Here is a 22,200-nt window from a genome sequence, read left to right as displayed (position 1 = left end):
GTTTTGAGAGGAGTAGAAACTGCATCCTCTCCATCACATAACCTCATTAACTCACATTTATTTGAGCGCCAACTAAAGCCCTTCAAATAAAGTCATACCACAACCTAATAATATGCATCCATTCTTAACTTATTTCCTCAACCAACACATTAGGAGACGTAATCCTCCCCCTTCCAGGAAAGAATCTCTCTAGCAATGCTAGATCCTACCCTTTCCTGTCCTTTTAGGAGCTTTACTGTATCAATTACACTCTATCTCTGGTATTTTTCATTTCTCCCTCTCTAATAGCTTTTCCCCTCCAACCTATGCATTTGCTGAAACCTCTCCCTAAATTGTGTACCCTCTGCCAGTTACTTTCTCTTTTCTGTCAAGCTCAGCAAGAGAATGGTTTACTTTCACTGTCACACTTTTCTCATTTTAAATTAACTCCTTAACTCACCACAGTCTGTTTTCTGCCTCCCAACACTCTACTGAAACTGCTGCCACCAAGGTCACCTAAAATCTCCGAGGTGCTAAATCCAACTCTCTGTTCTTATCTTACTTAACATTTAACACTTACTTAACAGCAGAATTTGACCCATTGACCACGGTCTCTTTTCCCTTGGCATTTGTGATCCCTTTCCCTCCTGGTTTTTCTCTGCCCTCTTTGGCCCATTCTTTCTTTGTCTCCTTCAAAGGCATCTCTTCTCTTTTTTCCCTTAAATATTGGTATTTCCCAGAATTATTTATAATACACATTTCTTGCTCTCTATATTCCACTGTCTATCACCTCTGCTAATCGTCCGCAAATCTGTCTATCTAGATCAGATGTCTCTTGAACTATAAACCCATATGCCATTTTGATGTTACTTAAGCATCTTAAACTCAAAATCTCAAAAGTGAATTTATCAACCTCCAAACTGTTATTCCCCCTATGTTCCTCATTCTAATATTCATGCCACCACTCTTTCCAAGTATCTTAGAAATGATACAAGACTTCTTTCTCTCTTACCATCAAATCCTGTTGATACAAGTCCCTTAACATATTGATATTTTGGACTTTTATCTCTTCATCTCTAATATTACACCCTTATTTTAAGCCATCATCTCTTTCTCACAGGTTAGTTCTTTCTTCCTTAGTTTGGTCTTACCATTTTCTAAAACTTATACTTCACAATGTTTCTAGTATTATTGATAGTTTTCTAAAATGGAACTCTAACCAAGTCACTTTCCTATTTTAAATCCTTAAATCATATTCTTCTTTATTATCAAACCCAAGCTACTTAGTAAGTAAAGAATACCAGGACTTCTATAATCCTCTTCTGCTTCTTCTTTTACTACTTAGGAACACTTTTCATTATAAGTAACAGGAAGTCTGAATTAATGAGACTATAATATGTAAATATATTTTATTCATATAAGAAGTCTGGAGGTAGGCAGTGGTGAAGCCACTCAAAAATGTCATCTAATATTCTTGATCTTTTTATTTCTCATCATCTACTGGATGTTGGTTTATTGTCTCATGGTCACAAAAAGACTAGTTTAGTTTCAGGTGTCACATCGGTATTCAAGGGTGGAAGAAAATGGAGAGAGTGGTGCTACCTACACCGGATCATTGTATCAGGAAGAACAAATGTATTCCTTGGAGTACTCAGAATACTTTCACTTGCTTTTCCTTGGCTATAAAGGGAATCACATGACCCTTGCTACCAGAGTTTCATCACTTGGATACCCAATTCAAGAACCCATTTTCTATTTCCTGTACCATTAAGGATAAAATCCCATGTTCATAATTCTAGGTCCTCCATATTTGGTCTTTTGTTAATGATTCAATTTTAAAATCTAAATTAAAGAAATCTTCACTGTGGTTATCATTCTCTAGATCCTTCCAGTATAGCCTTTTATCAACTGATGCCTTCAGTTCTCTTTCCTCAGAATCTCATAATCCTCAAGATGGTATTACAGTTTTGGTCTTCATATTGTCCAGGCTATGAATCTTAACTTATTGATGAGGGAGGCTGTAGTCTTAAACAGCAGGAATCATAGCTCAAAGTTCTTTTTGGTCCTTTCAGCAACTGACAGATACACATTGAACTGAAGTAAATTAAAATCATGGAGCTATAGATCGTCAATAGATAATACCTATTTCTCCAGTACTCTTATTATGAATGAAGAGTTTCTTATTAGGTACTTTATTACTTTCTTTACTCAAATATCTATTGATTACCTTAAATATGACAGGCCTATATTATATCTTGGGGAAACAGCAATACACATTTTTCTTTGAGACATCCATTCTTTATTCAAGTGTAATGTTATGAAAAATAAATCCAAATATTCAATAGTTTAATATTGAAGAGTTGGAAACAAATGGAAAAGTTAAAATTATTAATTATAAAATATAAATGTATTTATATTTGAACGTGAATCTAACGAGTCCTATTCCTACATCTTCACACATACCACAATTTGAATGTACAGAAGAAATCTAACTCCTTTGATTTTTTTTTTTAAACCTCTGCCTGGAATTTCCTCACCTTGCTTATTCCCAAACAGACAACTCATCACCTTCCAGGCCTAGCTTCAACGTCACCTCCTCTGTGAAGCCTTCCTTGACACCCCCAGGGTGACTCCCTCCAGTTTTCCACAGAACTGGGTTCCTATTTCTCTTTTAGAAATTGCAGTCCAGTGTCATGTGTGTCTACCTCAAATTCTTCAGTCAGTTTCACTCATCCATTCATTTATCAAATAATTACTGATCACCTGGCATATGTCAGGCACTGTGCTCACAGGAGCTGGGCACACGACAATAAACAATATAATTCTTTCCCTTATGAAGTTTAACTTACAGCAGAATGACGAAAAGAGTTAATATGTACCTGAGCATTTTACCATGTAATCAAGCACCGTGATAAGAACTTTACATCCATCTCTTGTTTAACCTTCACAATATTTGGTGATAGCACTATTACTGTTCCTATTTTACAAAAGGGGAAACTGCCCACTAGAATGTAAATTCCATAAGGGCAGACAGCTTGCCTGCCACGTTCACAGCTATCCCAGTGACTGGCCTATGACAATGCTCTGTAAATACCAGCAGATGATGTGAGGTTACGTGCCCAAGTTACACACCTAGTGAGGCAGAGCAAAGATGTATATAGCCCCACATTGGGCTTGACGCTGCACCTAGAGCTTCCTGTTTAATCTCCAGGGCCTTGGCAGTATCAAACACAAGCAGGACTTAGTCACAGTCTGGGGAATGAACTGATGGGTGGGCATATGGATGGGTGCAAACATAATTTGTTAGGGTGAAGCCGGGAATCTTCCTCACCTGGAGCCCATCATTTTTCGAGAATCACCTTCCTCCCCACCCTACACCAAGGGAGAGGTCAGGAATCCATCGTTCCTGGAGCCCGAGAGACCACACGTCCTGTTGACAATCTCCCGAGGCCATTTCCCCAGGTGTCCCCATTTCCCAGGGTCTCTGTCTCTCTCTACTCACGTGCCCCACTTCCCGTAGTCCCTCCCTCTCAGAGGGTCCCTATCCCTGTCCCCAGGGGCACAGGCGCTTGCCACGGGCACTCACCCACCCAGCTAAGGGGCGGAGCACGGGTCAATCTGCAGCGGCAGCCTCATCCCGCAGAGCCGACCCGCATTCCCTGCCTAGCTGGCCCAGTGGCTTGCCTCCTTTGAGTTTTCTATAGCTAATCTGGTCTTTTTCTTAAGGTTTACCTCTCTACTGATTAAGGGGCAAGAAAATGAAGTAAAAAAATCTAATCAGTAGTTTAAACAGCCCTTTCAAATAATACTCATCATTTCATTTGGTTAAGAATACCCAGTCTCCCAGGGAAACGCTTCTATGCCTGCTTCTCTCTGGAAGATGATGTCTTGGTTGATGGGGCAACTTGCATTGCTGCTAGAACTTATGATCTGCCTCTTGGTACTTGTTTGGGCTCAACAGGTCTCCTGGCTGACTTGGACTCTACCAGTTCTTGTTGACACAATAGACCTCTCTAGAATTTGACTGAGATCACATTTGTTCCAGCTCTTCAACCTGGGAATAAAGATGCCTTATTCTTACTCCCATGAGCCTCTCTGGCAAACTCCACAACCAGACTCATGGCTAATTTTGGAAACAAGGATGGCTCAGAAAAGCAGCATTTCACAGTTTTTGACCATGCTGACCACCCAAACTGACTTTTGATTGGTCTAAGATAGTCTTCAAAGGGACCTCCTCTCATACTGTCAAATAAGAAGTGGAGGTGAGAATGTGTAGGATTCCTTTCTACCCTAAACATGACTCTTACTCTCATATAGCCCAGAGAAGAAAACATCAGTGCACCTTAATTATGCCCCTTTGTATTCCTATTTCTCTCTTTCTACTTCCTACTAATCTCCACAATTGGGAAAGATGGGCTTTTCTTTTCTTATCCTTCTTTTCTCATACTTCAACTAAGCCTTAGTGGTGGCCAGCGATATCTCCTCTACTGTGGGAGAATTCTATGAGCATGGGTCATGCAGGCTTGGTTGTTAGATAAAGTGGGAAATAAACAAATCTGGAAAATTGTCTTTCAAGATTACAGACTGTTTTACTGCTTAATTCTATTTCAACTTTTAAAAAGCTGGATGCACCTCTCTGTCCCTATTTTCCTCACATACAAACCCAGAGAGATGAATGCCTTAGGCCAAGAGAGTGAAGGTCATGTACCAGGAAGGAAGAAAAAGGAAAATCACATTAAAAAGTTAAAACTATTATCCTTGTTAGAAAGGATTCAAACATATAGTATATAGTTTCCTATTCCCACTTTTAATATTGAAATTTTCCACACCATACCTAACTCTAAAAACACTCTCCTATTTCATGCCCATTATTCAAAATCATCTGCTCTCTCAAATCCCTCCTTAAAACTTCTCTGAAACCTTTTATAAGAAGGGAGCCTAAAGGTCTTTTCTTAAAGGACAAGAAAGGAGGTTGAATTTAAATAAAAGACAGAATAAGACAGACCAAGCACATGGGAAGAAAAAAATTAATAAGCTCACCTCTTTCAAGTAGCTTTTTCCATTGAGTTTTTACATTTTAACTCCTTGTTTTATTTTTATCTCTAGTGTAAAAATATTCTTCACTGATTGTAATGCTTTTCATTTTGAAATATATATAATTCATTTCAACCTCTACTAACAATAGTAGTAAATTTAAAATAAAATACCAGTAAATGTCACATTGAATTTCCTTCTTACTCAAATAGAGATAATAATGCCTTTTCCCAGACCTTCTCAAGGAATCTATGAGGATAAAATGGATAAAGTTTTAGGATGATTTAAGCTTATTAGGGAAACAATATGAAGTCTAATAATTCCCATCTCTTCAGAGTTCACACTTTCTTGAAGTAGTTTCTAATTCACTGTAGTTATAGGCTTTTGGGGTTTCTCTTGTGTTCAGAGATATTTTATATCTGTATGCAGTGAAGTAACATAAATTGTTTGGGTTATAAACAGGCTTATTAAATAGTTAAGAGCATACAAGCAGAAAGTGAAGCAAATTAGTACAAAATTAAGGATTGTATGGTCTTTGAAACAACAATTTTTATTGCAGACAAAATTGTATAAAAATGTAATTTATGCAATATCCTGATTTGTCCTCATAGTAATTTCTTAATAAAATTTTCTATCCAGAAGTAAATTTTCTATATCAGTGATGTGGCTTATGACATAATTTTTAAGTAACTCCCAAGTTTCACAGAAGGTTGTACTGGCTCTGAAGGCTACTAATATCATGCTATAAAAAGACAAAGATGGTTTTCAATTTTAAGTTTGCTAAATCAGCTGAACTAAGCATGAATTATGTGTTACTTTTTCATGATGGAGAAATATGGACAGTTTGCATAGTATATTTTATGATACTCTTATTATGCTGTATCCCAAGGAGTTTTAAATAACTTAACAAAAATAGATAGTGCTCCTTTAACATCCTGACAAATTAAAGAACTACATAATCATCAGTAAAGACCGAAGGAAGATACTACACCCCAAATGAAACCCCCTTATCCCATTGTTTATAACAAATTTATAAACCAGAGCTCTAAAATTTACACATATTTTATGAAGTCCCCAAACATATATAACATGAATGTTTTCTCCCTTTCTTTCTTCCTTTCTTTCTTCCTTCCTTCCTCCCTCCCTCCCTTCCTTTCTTTCTTTCTTCTTTGCTTTTGGAGCTATTTAATACTTAGTTTCAATGGAATTCAGTGAAGCAGATGTAGACCTGCCATCCCCCTCGCCCCCATATTAGAGAAATAAGATATTAAAAATCTGCCTCTCTTTCCCTGAATCATCTCTCTTTTAGATAAAAGACCTGAATCTAATGTATATTGACAGCTCCCATGGTTGTGCTTCATCCTGAGCCCACCAAGCATGGAAAGGGGTATGCAAACCTTTCCAAGAGTGCCTGGAGGGGCTTGTTTGGCAGGGTTCAAGTCTCTGATGAATGACTGGCTGTGGCCATGATGAAAATAACAGTCAAATAAAGCCTAACTTATTTAGAAATAGGTGTCTGACTTTTCTAACACCAGTGTCTTTGTATCTCCAACTGCTACGGCAATGTCCTTACTTCAAAAATATCAGAAGACAAAGTGGGGCATTGATTTTTTTCCTCCTGGTCCTGAAAAACCTTACAATCTGGTGCATGCAAACTGTGCACAGTGCAACACATCCTTAGCCTTTTGGGGGATGATTGTTTGGGCCTGGTGAGAATGAAATAGCCATTATTTATATGTTAATTGTCTCCCCCTCCCCCCAAAAAAAAATCCACAAGAGCTGGGTTTTTTTGTTGTTGTTGTTTGTTTGCTAGTGTTTTTCTATTTAGTGAGTAATGAGTTCATATAAAAAATTTAAAATGTAATAATATCTCAATAATCCCCCTCACATACTCTCTGTTCTTCTCTCTTTCTACTCTCCCTCCCATTGCTCTGTGATAGACAACCTGGTCTGCTTCTCATCTCGGTGCTCTTGTGCTTGCCACTCCTTCTGCCTAGAATATTCTTTCCTCACATTACGTCATTCAGGGCTCTACTCAAATCTCATCAGTTTGTCACAGGCAAGGCCCATTAACAACTCCCGGAAAATAAAAAGAGAATCTGGGTAATAAAATAAAGTCTAACCTTTTTCTTTTTTTCCTTTGTGCTTAGCGTCACTTGCTCACAGCGAACCGCGTACAGACGGCTCGCATGGGGCGCTTCAGACCAGACTTCCTCCTGCAAAATGACTCTGTTGACGCCTCAACTTGGGCATGCGCAGAAGCGCTACAACCTTGCTCTTCGATTCAAGATGGCGGCGGCGGGACGTGTGCAGAGACGCTGAGCCCGGTGCTGCGAGCTGGAGCGTGAGCAGCACGGCTGCGCCAGGCCCGCCAGAGCTCCTCCCTCTCCGCTGACGAGATCCCTATGAAGCAGCCCCGCTGACTGGCGCTTTGTCAGGGAGAGCATGGTTAGTAGAATGCGAGCTCCCACCTCTCCATTCTCTGACCAAAGAATAACCCTTTCCTTTGCTTCTGAACTAGTCTCTGCTTGTTCTTTTGGCTTGAATGACATCAGGCAGAAGGACCCTTGTTGGGTACCAAATGGGAAAGGTAGGTAACAAATTCAGAGAGCTCTTCCCCAACTAGCGTCTCTGTCTCCATCTCTGACACTGTTTATTTTTCTTCATAGCATTTATTGCTGACGCTATTTATATAACTTTTAGTATACTTTAAAATTTTCTCCCACTTCCACTAAAATGTGAGTTCCATGAGGGCAGCGACTTTGTCTATTTAATTCATTACTGTATCCTCTGTGTATGCTGTAGGTGTTTCACAGATTATTTTCTGATGAATGAAGGCTCATTTTTAAAGTAAAGATGGGGCTTCCCTGGTGGCGCAATGGTTGAGAATCCGCCTGCCGATGCAGGAGACACGGGTTCGTGCCCTGGTCCGGGAAGATCCCACATGCCGCGGAGCAACTAAGCCCGTGAGCCATGGCCGCTAGGCCTGCGCGTCCGGAGCCTGTGCTCCGCAACGGGAGAGGCCACAGCAGTGAGAGGCCCGCATACCGCAAAAAAAAAAAAATAAATGAATAAATAAATAAATAAAGTAAAGATGACCTGGGTTTTGATCTTACAAAGAGCTGGGACTCCTGTAAGAATACAAAAACAGTAAACAAGTATACAGTTTGAAAATGCCTATTAAATATCACAAAAAATGGGTTTTCCCCATAATGCTAGTTTTACATGTATTGTAGGGTTTTTTTTGTTTGTCTGTTTTTTTGTTTGTTTAATGAGAAAGTGTTGGATGAGGTACAGGATGACTCTAATTTGGACTGAATCAACTTATTAGGAAAAATGTTAAAGCAAATATCCAACGCGGCTGGCAAGGACCTTTTAGTTTTGAAATAATATAATTTAAAAATATTTCTGTAAATTAAAGTTCAGAATTCTTTCCAAAACCTTGAAATGTTTTCCCACCTAAGATGGTACAAAGGTAACTAGTGATATATTCTGGAGTGAGCCTTACCTCTACTGGTGTGTAGATGGTGTGGCATCATTAGTGACACAAATGGAGGGTGATGTTATAATTACTGACATGGAGTTGACCTGGCAAACACATGTTAATACTACGTCACTACAATGCTCAGAAGCCTTTTACTGTGATTATTGTCTCCTCCTTACTCTCACTTCTTTGTGGACATAAACTTAAATCATTTATAGGTTAACATTTCAGAAACACTGAAACACATTTCTCTCTCTCTGGTCTTTAATCACTTAACATCACATCATAAACATCTTCATGTTTATTACATAGTGTTTTAGCCATCATTTTGCTTCTGGAATAATATCACTTCAAGAAAATGTACTTCACCTTCCCCTCATTGGATATCCAGATAGATTCCAGTATCATACCGTTACTAATAGTGCAGCTATTAATATATTTATCCTTGAAAATTTTTTCCTACACTTTGGATTACTATTTCTTTAGGGTAGATTCCCAGGTAAGGTGTTATCTGGTCACTAGTTAGAAATATGTTTATCAAACTTGATACAATATTACTAAGTAACTCCCAAATGTAATGTAACAGACACTAGTACTGTTTAGGTCCCAGTTTCATGATACTTTTGCTATGCTGATTATTATCATTACAACTTGTTTATATACTAATTTAAATTTCTTTCGGTAGTTAAAAAAATTGATAAGACTGAACATCTTATCATATGCTTGGTCTCTAGTTTTTTTGTGCATCTGATATGTCCTTTGCTTATGTTCTTAAAATTGTTGGGTTGACTACATTGTGCATATATTGTTGTTTCCTTGGATTTCCACATTAAAATCTCTTGATATTAACCACATAGGCTCTGAAGGGAATTTCTAAATTCTCTTCATATAGATGAAGGTAAAATATTTGTCCAGTAATTCCCCAGACCATTTTTCTGTTGATATTGGTATTTCTGTTACTTTACACAGGGAAGCTTATATTTGAATATTAAAATATTTTCATGTATTAAATTTTTTTCATAATATTTATCACCTTAATGTACAAAACGTCCATGCTTTCCATAAGGCTTCGCCTTCTACCTCCTTGCATTTAAAACACAATTTAATTTTAAATATGCTCCTATAATTTTTTCTGGTGTATGATATGAACATTTTTAAACCATGTTTTGAATCAGTTCTTACAACATAATTCAAGTTTCCCATCAGTTTCTCTTGCCTCTTTATCAACTTTTAGCAGTTTATGAGCTAAAAGATCTATTTCTGTCTTGTCTATTCTTTTCCAGTGGCTTTTAATTGCATATTCTACGGCTAGACCAGCAGTCCTTTCACTCTTAAAATTAACAGTAGTTGATCCCCTCTAATTTTACATTTCTTTTCAGTATTTTCTTTTATAATTTCTCAAATTATATCTCTCAAATAAAACTTAGAATCTTTATAAAATATGTTTTACTTTTTAACAAGTAGAATCCAATTGTGGAAATAAATTAGATGTCATCAACAATTTATTGTGCAACCTTTTTATTATGAAACATTATCTATCTGCAAGGGAGCAGATAGTATATACATATGTTTATATAATAATAAAAGGAATATAAATGCAATTATCAATCTTAGGAAATAGAACAATGACATTACCTTTAATACCCGCTGTCCCCTTTCTTTTTTTTTATTTTTTAAAATAAATTTATTCATTTATTTATTTTTGGCTGTGTTGGGTCTTCGATTCTGTGTGAGGGCCTTCTCCAGTTGTGGCAAGCGGGGGCCACTCCTCATTGTGGTGTGCAGGCCTCTCACTGTCATGGCCTCTCTTGTTGCAGAGCACAGGCTCCAGACGCGCAGGCTCAGTAGCTGTGGCTCACGGGCCCAGTTGCTCTGCGGCATGTGGGATCCTCCCAGACCAGGGCTCGAACCCGTGTCCCCTGCATTGTCAGGCAGACTCTCAACCACTGCGCCACCAGGGAAGCCCCCTGCTGTTCCCTTTCTTAAATGCTTTTCTTTTTCTCTAAGCAGAGACAAACATATCCTGACTTTTGTTTTCTGTTTTGTAATTTTTTGCCTTTCCTTATAGTTTTACCACCTAGGTTTGAAATCTCAAATACTATATTTTACTTTTCACTGTTTTAGAACAATATTTGAATTTTATTGAGTCTTGTTCTTTTAACCTAATCTTTGGTTTGAGACATCCATTTATGAGTCTGCGCAGTGCTGTGGTTCGGTCATTTTCAGGGCTGTATACTATTCCATCTGTATAACCACTGTTTATCCAATCTACTCTTAATGAGATTTAGCCTGTTCTTCCTTTGCAAGAATTATAGGCATGATATTAATATTCTTTTGCATGTCTCCTGGGGTACACGTGCAAGGATTTCTTAGGGGTGTGCATCTAATAAAGGAATTGTTGGATCATAAGATGTGATGAATGGCTAAAGCAACTCCAAGATGAAGTTGCCATTAAATAACATGGGGAATGCTCTAGCAGAGATGGTATTTGGGGGAAATTCAGAAGTTCAGTTTTGTGCATGCTGATTTTGAGGTATTTTCAAAATGACTTCTAAGAGAGAAAAACAAATGAGTGTTTTGTAAACAAATCTGGAGTTTGTGAGAGAGGTTATAGCTAGAGATACAAATTTGGGAGTTGTATCAATCAGGAAGATTTCAAGAGGAGTTTAATAAAAGTACTATTTTAAAAAGAAGTTGATAGTATTTGGGGAAACTAAAAGGGATACTTAAGTATCCAGGTGACAAACTAACAATAAAACACTGTGAACCCCTAGGCTGAAGGGAAAAGGAAAGGGAGCAGCTACTAGAACCCTGAAGAAACACATGCTTTCCTATCTTTCTATGTATCTTTTTTTTTTTTTTTTTTTTTTTTTTTTTTTTTTTTTTTTTTTTTGCGGTATGCGGGCCTCTCACTATCGTGGCCTTTCCCATTTCGGAGCACAGGCTGTGGACGCGCAGGCTCAGTGGCCATGGCTCACGGGCCCAGCCGCTCCGCGGCATGTGGGATCTTCCCAGACCAGGGCACAAACCCGTGTCTCCTGCATCGGCAGGCGGATTCTCAACCACTGCGCCACCAGGGAAGCCCTCTATGTATCTACTTTATCTCTCTCTATTTCATGGCTCGTGGTTTTTTTTTTTTTAATTTTTAAAAAAATTAACAATAACTTTATTTGTTTACTTTAATCTGTGTGAGCAAATTGTTTTCTGTTTTGTTTTGTTTGCCACTGGTTAATTAATTAATTTATTTATTTTATACAGCAGGTTCTTATTAGTTATCTATTTTATACACTTTAATGTATATATGTAAATCCCAATCTCCCAATTCATCACACCGCCACTAATCCCCCACTTCTTTCCCCCTTTGGTGCCCATACGTTTGTTCTCTACATCTGTGTCTCTATTTCTGCCTTGCAAACTGGTTCATCTGTACCATTTTTCTATATTCCACATATATGCATTAATATTTGATATTTGTTTTTCTCTTTCTGACTTACTTCATTTTGTATGACAGTCTCTGGGTCCATCCACATCTCTACAAATGACCCAGTTTCATTGGTTTTTATGGCTGAGTAATATTCCATTATACATATATATGTACCACATCTTTATCCATTTGTCTGTCGATGGACATTTAGGTTGCTTCCATGACTTGGCTATTGTAAATAGTGCTGAAATGAACAATGGGGTGCATGTGTCTGTTTGAATTATGGTTTTCTCTGGGTATATGCCCAATAGTGGGATTGCTGGGTAATCCTATATGGTAATTCTATTTTTTGTTTTTTAAGGAACTTAAATACTGTCCTCCATAGTGGCTGTCTCAATTTACGTTCTCACCAACAGTGCAAGAGGGTTGCCTTTTCTCCACACCTTCTCCAGTATTTGCTGTTTGTAGATTTTTCTGATGATGCCCATTCTAACGGTGTGAGGTGTGAGGTGTGAGGTTTGAGTTTTGATTGTAGTTTGGTTTGCATTTCTCTAATAATTAGTGATGTTGAGCAGCTTATCATGTGCCTCTTGGCCATCTATATGTCTTCTTTGGAGAAAAGTCTATTTAAGTCTTCTGCCCATTTATTAATTGGGTTGTTTATTTTTTTAAATATTGAGTTGCATTAACTGTTTATTTTGGAGATTAATCCTTTGTCTGTTGATTCATTTGCAAATGTTTTCTCTCATTCTGAGGGTTGTCTTTTCATCTTGTTTATAGTTTCCTTTGCTGTGCAAAAAGCTTTTAAGTTTCATTAGGTCCCATTTGTTTATTTTTGTTCTTATTTCCATTTCTCTAGGAGGTGGATCAAAAAGGATCTTGCTGTGATTTATGTCATAGAGTGTTCTGCCTATGTTTTCCCCTGAGAGTTTTATAGTGTCTGGCCTTGCATTTAGGCTTCTAATCCATTTTGAGTTCATTTTTGTGTATGGTGTTAGGGAGTGATCTAACGTCATGTAGCTGTCCAGTTTTCCCAACACCACTTATTGAAGAGGCTGTTTTTTCTCCATTGTATATTCTTGCCTCCTTTATCAAAGATAAGGTGACCATATGTGCATTGGTTTATCTCTGGGCTTTCTATCCTGTTCCACTGATCTATATTTCTGTTTTTGTGCCAGTAACATACTGCCTTGGTTACTGTAGCTTTGTAGTATAGTCTGAAGTCTGGGAGCCTGATTCCTCCACCTCCGTTTTTTTCCCTCAAGACTGCTTTGGCTATTCAGGGTCTTTTCTGTTTCCATACAAATTGTGAAATTATTTTGTTCTAGTTCTGTGAAAAATGCCACTGGTAGTTTGATAGGGATTGCATTGAATCATTAGATTGCTTTGGGTAATATAGTCATTTCACAATGTTGATTCTTCCAATCCAAGAACATGGTATATCTCTCCATCTGTTTTTATCTTTAATTTCTTTCATCAGTGTCTTATAGTTTTCTTCATCCAGGTCTTTTGTCTCCCTAGGTCTTTAAACCTCCCTAGGTAGGTTTATTCCTAGGTATTTTATTCTTTTTGTTGCAATCATAAATGGGAGTGTTTCCTTAATTTCTCTTGCAGATTTTTCATCATTAGTATATAGGAATGCAAATGATTTCTGAGCATTAATTTTGTATCCTGCTAGTTTATCGAATTCATTGATTAGCTCTAGTAGTTTTCTGGTAGCATCTTTAGGATTCTCTATGTATAGTACCATGTCATCTGCAAACAGTGACAGATTTACTTATTCTTTTCTTATTAGGATTCCTTTTATTTCTTTTTCTTCTCTGACTGCTGTGGCTAAAACTTCCAAAACTTTGTTGAATAATAGTGGTGAGAGTGGACAACCTTGTCTATTTCCTGATCTTAAACGAAATGGTTTCAGTTTTTCACCATTGAGAACAATGGTGGCTGTGGATATGTCATATATGGCCTCTATTATGTTGAGGTAATTTCCCTCTATGCCAACTTTCTGGAGGGTTTTTATCATAAATGGTTGTTGAATTGTGTCAGAAGGTTTTTCTGCATTTTTGAGATGATCATTTAGTTTTTCTTCTACAGTTGTTAATATGGTGTATCACCTTGATTGATTTGCATATATTGAAGAATCCTTGCATTCCTGGGATAAACCCCACTTGATCATGGTGTATGATCCTTTTAATGTGCTGTTGGATTCTGTTTGCGAGTATTTTGTTGAGGATTTTTACATATATGTTCATCAGTCATATTGGCCTGGCCTGTAGTTTTCTTTCTTTGTGACATCTTTGTCTGGTTTTGGTACCAGGGTGATGGTGGCCTCGTAGAATGAGTTTGGGAGTGTTCCTCCCTCTGCTGTATTTTGGAAGAGTTTGAGAAAGATAGGTGTTATCTGTCCTCTAAATGTTTGATAGAATTCACCTCTGAAGCCATCTGGTCCTGGGCTTTTGTTTGTTGGAAGATTTTTACTCACAGTCTCAATTTCATTGCTTGTGATTGGTCTGTTCATATTTTCTATTTCTTCCTGGTTCAGTCTCGGAAGATTGTGTTTTCTAAGAATGTGTGCATTTCTTCCAGGTTGTCCATTTTGTTGGCCTATAGTTGCTTGTAGTAGTCTCTCATGATCCTTTGTATTTCTGCAATGTCAGTTGTTACTTCTTTTTCATTTCTAATTCTATTAAGTCTTTTCCTTTATTTTTCTTGATTAGTCTGGCTAATGGTTTATCAATTTTGTTTATCTTCTCAAAGAACCAGCTTTTACTTTTATTGATCTTTGCCATCGTTTCCTTCATTTCATTATTTCTGATCTGATCTTTATGATTTCCTTCCTTCTGCTCACTTTGGGTTTTTTTGTTCTTCTTTCTCTAATAGCTTGAGATGTAAGGTTAGGTTGTTTATTTGATATGTTTCTTGTTTCTTAAGGTCGGCTTGTATTTCTGTAAACTTCCCTCTTAGAACTACTTTTGCTGTATCCCATAGGTTTTGGGTCATCGTGTTTCATTGTCATTTGTTTCTAGGTATTTTTTGATTTCCTCTTTGATTTCTTCACTGATCTCTTGGTCATTTAGTAGTGTATTGTTTAGCCTCCATGTGTTTGTATTTTTTACAGATTTTTTCCTATAATTGATATCTAGTTTCGTAGCATTGTGGTCGGAAAACATACTTGATACAGTTTCAGTTTTCTTCAATTTACCAAGGCTTGATATGTGACCCAAGATATATTCTGTCCTGGAAAATGTTCCATGAACAATTGAGAAGAAAGTGTATTCTGTTGTTTTTGGATGGAAAAGCTAATCAATGAATTCGGTAAACTAGCAGGATACAAAATCAATGCCCAGAGATCTCTTGCATTCTTATACACTAATCATTAAAAATCTGAAAGTGAAATTAATGAAACACTCCCATTCACCATTGCAACAAAGAGAATAAAATACTTAGGAATATACCTATCTAAGGAGATAAAAGACTTGTATGCAGAAAACTATAAGACACTGATGAAAGAAATTAAAGATGATTCAAACAAATGGAGAGGTATACCATGTTCTTGGATTGGAATAATCAACATTGTGAAAATGATTTTACTACCCAAAGCAATCTACAGATTCAGTGCAATCCCTATCAAACTACCAATGGCATTTTTCACAGAACTAGAACAAAAAATTTCATAATTTGTATGGAAACAAAAAAGACCCCAAATAGCCAAAGCAGTGTTGAGAAATAAAAACAGAGCTGGAGGAATCAGGTTCCTTGACGTCAGACTATACTACAAAGCTACAGTAATCAATACAGGATAGTACTGGCACAAAAATAGAAGTATAGATCAATGGAACAGGATAGAAAGCCCAGAGATAAACCCAAGCACTTATGGTCACCTTATCTTTGATAAAGAGGCAAGAATATACAATGGGGAGGAGACAGTCTCTTCAGTAATTGGTGGTGGGAAAACTGGACAGCTACATGTAAAAGAATGAAATTAGAACACTCCCTAACACCATACACAAATAAACTCAAAGTGGATTAAAGACCTAAATGTAAAGCCAGACACTATAAAACTCTTAGAGGAAAACATAGGCAGAACACTCTATGACATAAATCACAGCAAGATCCTATTTGACCCACCTCCTAAAGAAATGGAAATAAAAACAAAAATAAACAAATGGGACCTAATGAAATTTAAAAGCTTTTGCACAGCAAAGGAGACCATAAATAAGATGAAAAGAGAACCCTCAAAATGGGATAAAATATTTGCAAATGATACAACTGACAAAATATACAAGCAGCTCATGAAGCTCAATACTAATAAAACCAACAACCAACTCGAAAAATGGGCAGAAGACTTAATAGACATTCTCTAAAGAAGATATACAGATTGCCAAGAAACACTTGAAAACATACTCAACATCACTAATCATTAGAGAAATGCAAATCAAAACTACAGTGAGGTATTACCTCACACCAATCAGAACGGCCATCGTCAAAAAAATCTACAAACAATAAATGTTGGAGTGGGTGTGGGGAAAAGGGAACCCTCTTGCACTGTTGGTGGGAATGTAAATTGATACAGCCACTATGGAAAGCAGTATGGAGGTTCCTTAAAAAACTACAAATAGAACTACCATACGACCCCACAATCCCACTACTAGGCATATACCCTGAGAAAACCATAATTCAAAAAGAGTCATGTACCAAAATGTTCATTGCAGCTCTATTTATGATAGCCAGGACATGGAAGCAATCTAAGTGTCCACTGACAGATGAATGGATAAAGAAGATGTGGCACATATATACAATGGAATATTACTCATCCATAAAAAGAAACGAAATTGAGTTATTTGTAGTGAGGTGGATGCACGTGGAGACTGTCATACAGGGTGAAGTAAGTCAGAAATAGAAAAATAAATACTGTATGCTAACACATACATATGGAGTAAAAAAAAAAGGGGGGGGTTCTGAAGAATGTAGGGGCAGGACAGGAATAAAGATGCAGACGTAGAGAATGGACTTGAGGACATGGGGAGTTGGAAGGGTAAGCTGGGTCGAAGTGAGAAAGTGGCATGGACATATATACACTACCACATGTAAAATAGATAGCTAGTGGGAAGCAGCCACATAGCACTGGGAGATCAGCTCGGTGCTTTGTGTCCACCTAGGGGGGGTGGGTTAGGGAGGGTAGGAGGGAGATAGAAGAGGGAGGAGATATGGGGATATATGTATACGTATAGCTGATTCACTTTATTATACAGCAGAAACTTAACACATTATTGTAAAGCAATTACACTCCAATAAAGGTGTTAAAAGGAAGAAATGACTTGGATAAGATAGGAATTCACTACCACTTTAAAGTTTGGTAGAAATTCCCCATACATCAGTCTGGGCTGGGGGCTCATTGGGAAGGGAAATATTAGATTTCAATTCATTTAAGTATCATTGGCTTATTCAAAAATGTATTCTTACAAAATCAAAATAAAGCTGCCATCAGACAAACAAAAATTCAGAGAATTAGATGCTAGCAGATCTACGCTAGAAGAAATACTAAAGAAAGGTACTTCAGGCTGAATAAAATGTTGCCAGGGAAGGGAATCTATGTGCAAGAAAAAATGAACAACCAGAAAGGGTATATATATATATATATATATATATATATATATATATATATATATATACACATATATATATATTGGGGAAAATATATGATGGTTTACTGTTTAAAGCAGTAAGACTAATAATCTCTTGTCGAGACTAAAAATTATAGAAGTAAAATATTTGACAATAGTTAAAATGTTGATGAAATGGTAAATAGACAAACTGTTATTATTTTCTCTTTTTTTGTCTAAGATATGGTAAAAATACAGATTAATGAAAGTTTTTAATGAAGGAAGGATGGGCTCAGTAATTTCTAGAGAAATAACTAAAGATATATAAAATAAAAACAAAAGATAAGAAGAAACCTAATGTCAGAAATGAAGTGGAATAATAAAAATAATGATTATTTTAGAAGGGCAAGGAAGAAGGGAGAGAAGAACAAAGAACAGATTGTTCAAAGTAAAAAAAAATTCATGGGCTTCCCTGGTGGCGTGGTGGTTGAGAGTCTGCCTGCTAATGCAGGGGACATGGGTTCGTGCCCCGGTCTGGGAAGATAGCGCATGCCGCGGAGCAGCTGGGCCCGTGAGCCATGGCCACTGAGCCTGTGCGTCCGGAGCCTGTGCTCCACAACAGGAGAGGCCACAGCAGTGAGAGGCCCGCGTACTGCAAAAATAAAAATAAAAATAACGCAAGATGATAGAATAAATTCCAAGTACATTAGTGATTACATTAAATGTTTATTGAGTAAACACTCCGTTAAAAACACAAAGACTGCCACCATATATTTTTTGAGGAGATGCATCCATATTTCATTTACAAGAAATATTCTTTAAATTACAATAGCCAGGACATGGAAGCAACCTAAGTGTCCATCAACAGATGAATGGATAAAGAAGATGTGGCACATATATACAATGGAATATTACTCAGCCATAAAAAGGAATGAAACTGAGTTATTTGTAGTGAGGTGGATGGACCTAGAGACTGTCATACAGAGTGAAGTAAGTCAGAAAGAGAAAAACAAATACCGTATGCTAACACATATTAAAAAAAAAAAAAAGATGGTCAGAAGAACCAGGGGCAAGACTGGAATAAAGATGCAGACCTATTAGAGAATGGACTTGAGGATACAGTGAGGGGGAAGGGTAAGCTGGGACAAAGTGAGAGAGTGGCATGGACATATATACACTACCGAACGTAAAATAGATAGCTAGTGGGAAGCAGCCGCGTAGCACAGGGAGATCAGCTCGGTGCTTTGTGACCACATAGGGGGTGGGATAGGGAGGGTGGGAGGAAGGGAGATGCAAGAGGGAAGAGATATGGGGATATATGTAGATGTATAACTGATACACATTGTTATAAAGCAGAAACTGACACCACTGTAAAGCAATTATACTCTAATAAAGATGTTAAAATATATATATATATAAATATAGATATGTTGAAAGGTAACTTATGGAAAGGGTGACACTTATGGAAAGTGTAACAATTCTAAATGAGTGTATGCAGTTGAAAACAGCTTCAAAATACATAAATTAAAAGTCGACAGAATTAAAAGGATACAATCCAAAATCTTAGAGCTTTTAGCATGATCCTCTCAATAACTGACAGAACTGGCAGACAACAAAAGGAGCAAGAATATGAATGTTTTGAGCAATACCAGTAGCAAACTTGACCTAACTGACATTTCTAAATACTGCATCCAGTAATTTCAGAATATGTATTTTTCACCTGAATATGAAACATTTTTCAAAATAGGTCCTAGAGCAATTAAGCAAGCCTTACACATTTCAAACCTTGATATAGTGTGTATTTTCCTGTCATTGTGGAAATTAATTAGAGCTTAAATTACAGAAAAACAACGATTAGAAAATGAAAATTGGGGGACAACAAATATATTAAAGGCAACGATAAAGTCCAGAATACTATGAAACAGTGTCTTCACAGTGCTGATAGTGAAAATTAGAATTTTATAATCAATATTTATTCAAGAATGAGAATAAAATAAAAGCATTTTTAGAAAAGAAATTGGAACTTCTAAAGGGTGCACATTAAAAGGAAGGAGAAATTCCTTTTTTTTTTTTTTTTTCTTTTTGTGGTACGTGGGCCTCTCACTGTTGTGGCCTCTCCCATTGTGGAGCACAGGCTCTGGACGCGCAGGCTCAGCAGCCATGGCTCACAGGCGCAGCCTCTCCGTGGCATGTGGGATCTTCCCAGACCGGGGCACGAACCTGTGTCCCCTGCATTGGCAGGCGGACTCTCAACCACTGTGCCACCAGCGAAGCCCCTTCATTATCCATTTTTTTTCCTGTGAGTTTTTTTGTTCATTTGTGAGTATAGAATCCTATTCTTATTAAATAAATGCAATATCTTGTCTTATATCTCTAAGAATTTTAAACTTGTATTTTTCTTTTTCTGGCACTGTCCCATGTTAACTGCTTTCCTTTATTTGTTCATTAAAAATATTATATATGCTATACTATTTAATGACTAAACGTCTTTTGCTTGTCTTCCTCTCCTAGAATTTAAGTTCTGTAAGGACTGGAATTTTTGTGTTTTATTCCCGTCTGTATCTGCAGCACACATAGCACTGCCTACTACATAGTAGGGGTCTTTTGCTCAGGTGAATGAAGGTCTACTGTTAGACTGTGTGAGATGGGAGAGGTGATTTGAGAGGTGTAATTGTATACTTTCAATCTATTTCTTTAATGTCAGGTCCACCTCATACCATCTATCTTCCGAGGATCTCTTGCCTCCAATTTTCACAGCTTTTCCAAATTTCTGCCCTTGCTTTTTGTCAAGGCACTTAGTTTTCATCTTTCTGTGATTTGCTATGTCAGTTATCACTCATCCATCTGCTTTATATCACTTAGAATTTTGTCATCAACTTTCACGTGCTCTCATCACCTCTTTGTATCCTTTGGTCCTCGCAGGCTGGAACCTCATTTTAGCGGGTTTGTGTTGAAATCAGAGAAAAACAGTAATGCTTAATACTCCATAAATTTACTGGAATCCTTCCTTGGACTTTAAATCCAAATTTATGGAGAATAGTTAAGTATTACAACAAAACTGTCCTTGGCTAAATCTCAGAGAGAAAAGCTAGTAGGATAAATGTGATATAGAATTAATTTAAGAATCATATATAGGTTAAGCTGCATCAAATTCAGGGAGTAGTATGAGATGTGCATAGCTTCCCTGATCATGCATAAAGAATTGTGTTCCATGGCTCAAAATCGTGTGTAGAAATTAAGAGAATCAGTTGCAGAGATATTAGTAATAATATTTATTATTAATGAAATTATATAAATATATTTCAACTATGTATTTAAATAAGTCCTGAAATATACATATATTTAATTAAGTAGATTCCTCAAATATATATAATATACACTACATTCTATAAAGTATATAAAAAGGAAAAATTTTTTTCCCAGTGAAATAAAAACATTTCAAACACATAAAATTAGATCTTAGGTCGTTATGCAATGCAACTAAGATTTTGTTCAATATGCTGTATGTTGGAAAAGGAGCTGTGAATTAAATCAGGGTCTTTTGATTTAACATTTTTCCAGTTATTTTCCTCCAAAATTATACTTATCATCAAATCAAAATTCTCTATATGCTTTGTTGACAACTACATTGTTTTACTAGATTGTGCCTCAAAGCAAATGCTATCTTGGTAATAGGCTTCATTTTACATAGACTATATACAGCAAGTAGGACAGAAAGTCTGCATCCTATACAGATGGGAACAGTATCCTAAAGATGAAATGAAGCAATTAAATCAATGGAAAAAATATTAAGTAACAGAATAAAAGGAGAAGAAATCTCTGACATAAAGAAAAATATACCCCTGTCATAAAATGTCTATTGAATTTTATGTTTGGGCACGGAGTCCAAGAGAGACAATTACATTCATAAGAAGATTTATTCAAGCCAAAAGTACCCAGGAACAGAAGCAGACCAAAGCCAGGAGGAAACTCCCAGCTGAGGTGAGCTGGCCAAGTTCAGGAAAAGAAAACAGAGCTCGAGATTCTGACAAATCCAAAGGGAGGCTGGAGTGGAAAATACATGTGAAAAACTTTAGAGAAACCACAGACTGGTGAGAGACTCAAAAAAAGAAAAAAAGGCCTAAGTTGAAGAACTATGCATTCTATGAATATAGGGCCATATGAGGAAGTCTACTTTGATGCCTGCTTTGTAGAACTGATCATAGAAATTAGTGATGAAGTGGGAGTCTTGAAAATAATTTAGTTCCTTACTTTAATTCTGCAAGCAAGTGTAACTTGAGTATATAGCTCCAAATCCTTTACCTTCAAGAATTTCTTTCATTCAGTGTTTTGGAGACAGCATTTTTTTTTTTTTCTTTTCATGCATTGATTGTCTTCAGTTTGACTTCTGTATCGCTCCACTCCACCATGGACCTGTTTAGGTAGCTGGTAGTCACTTCTTGGAACAATGCAAACCACAGAGAGTAGCACAGTGCATTGGTAGCTACTATTCCATTTGCTGCCCTAGACTAAGATTGAACACCCACTCCTTCTTTGTTCTCCATTAGGCATCACGAACAGAAGGCTGTCCTATGTAACAAGCCTGCTACAGACATCGGGAATGAATATAATGAAAAAGACAAAAAATTCATATTAATCATCAGTGTTTTTACAGGTGAAGCTTATAATGAAAAGCA

The sequence above is a fragment of the Kogia breviceps genome, chromosome 17 (assembly GCF_026419965.1).
Source record: "Kogia breviceps isolate mKogBre1 chromosome 17, mKogBre1 haplotype 1, whole genome shotgun sequence".
NCBI classification, from domain to species: domain Eukaryota; kingdom Metazoa; phylum Chordata; class Mammalia; order Artiodactyla; family Physeteridae; genus Kogia; species Kogia breviceps.
This window is presented reverse-complemented; position numbering follows the sequence as displayed.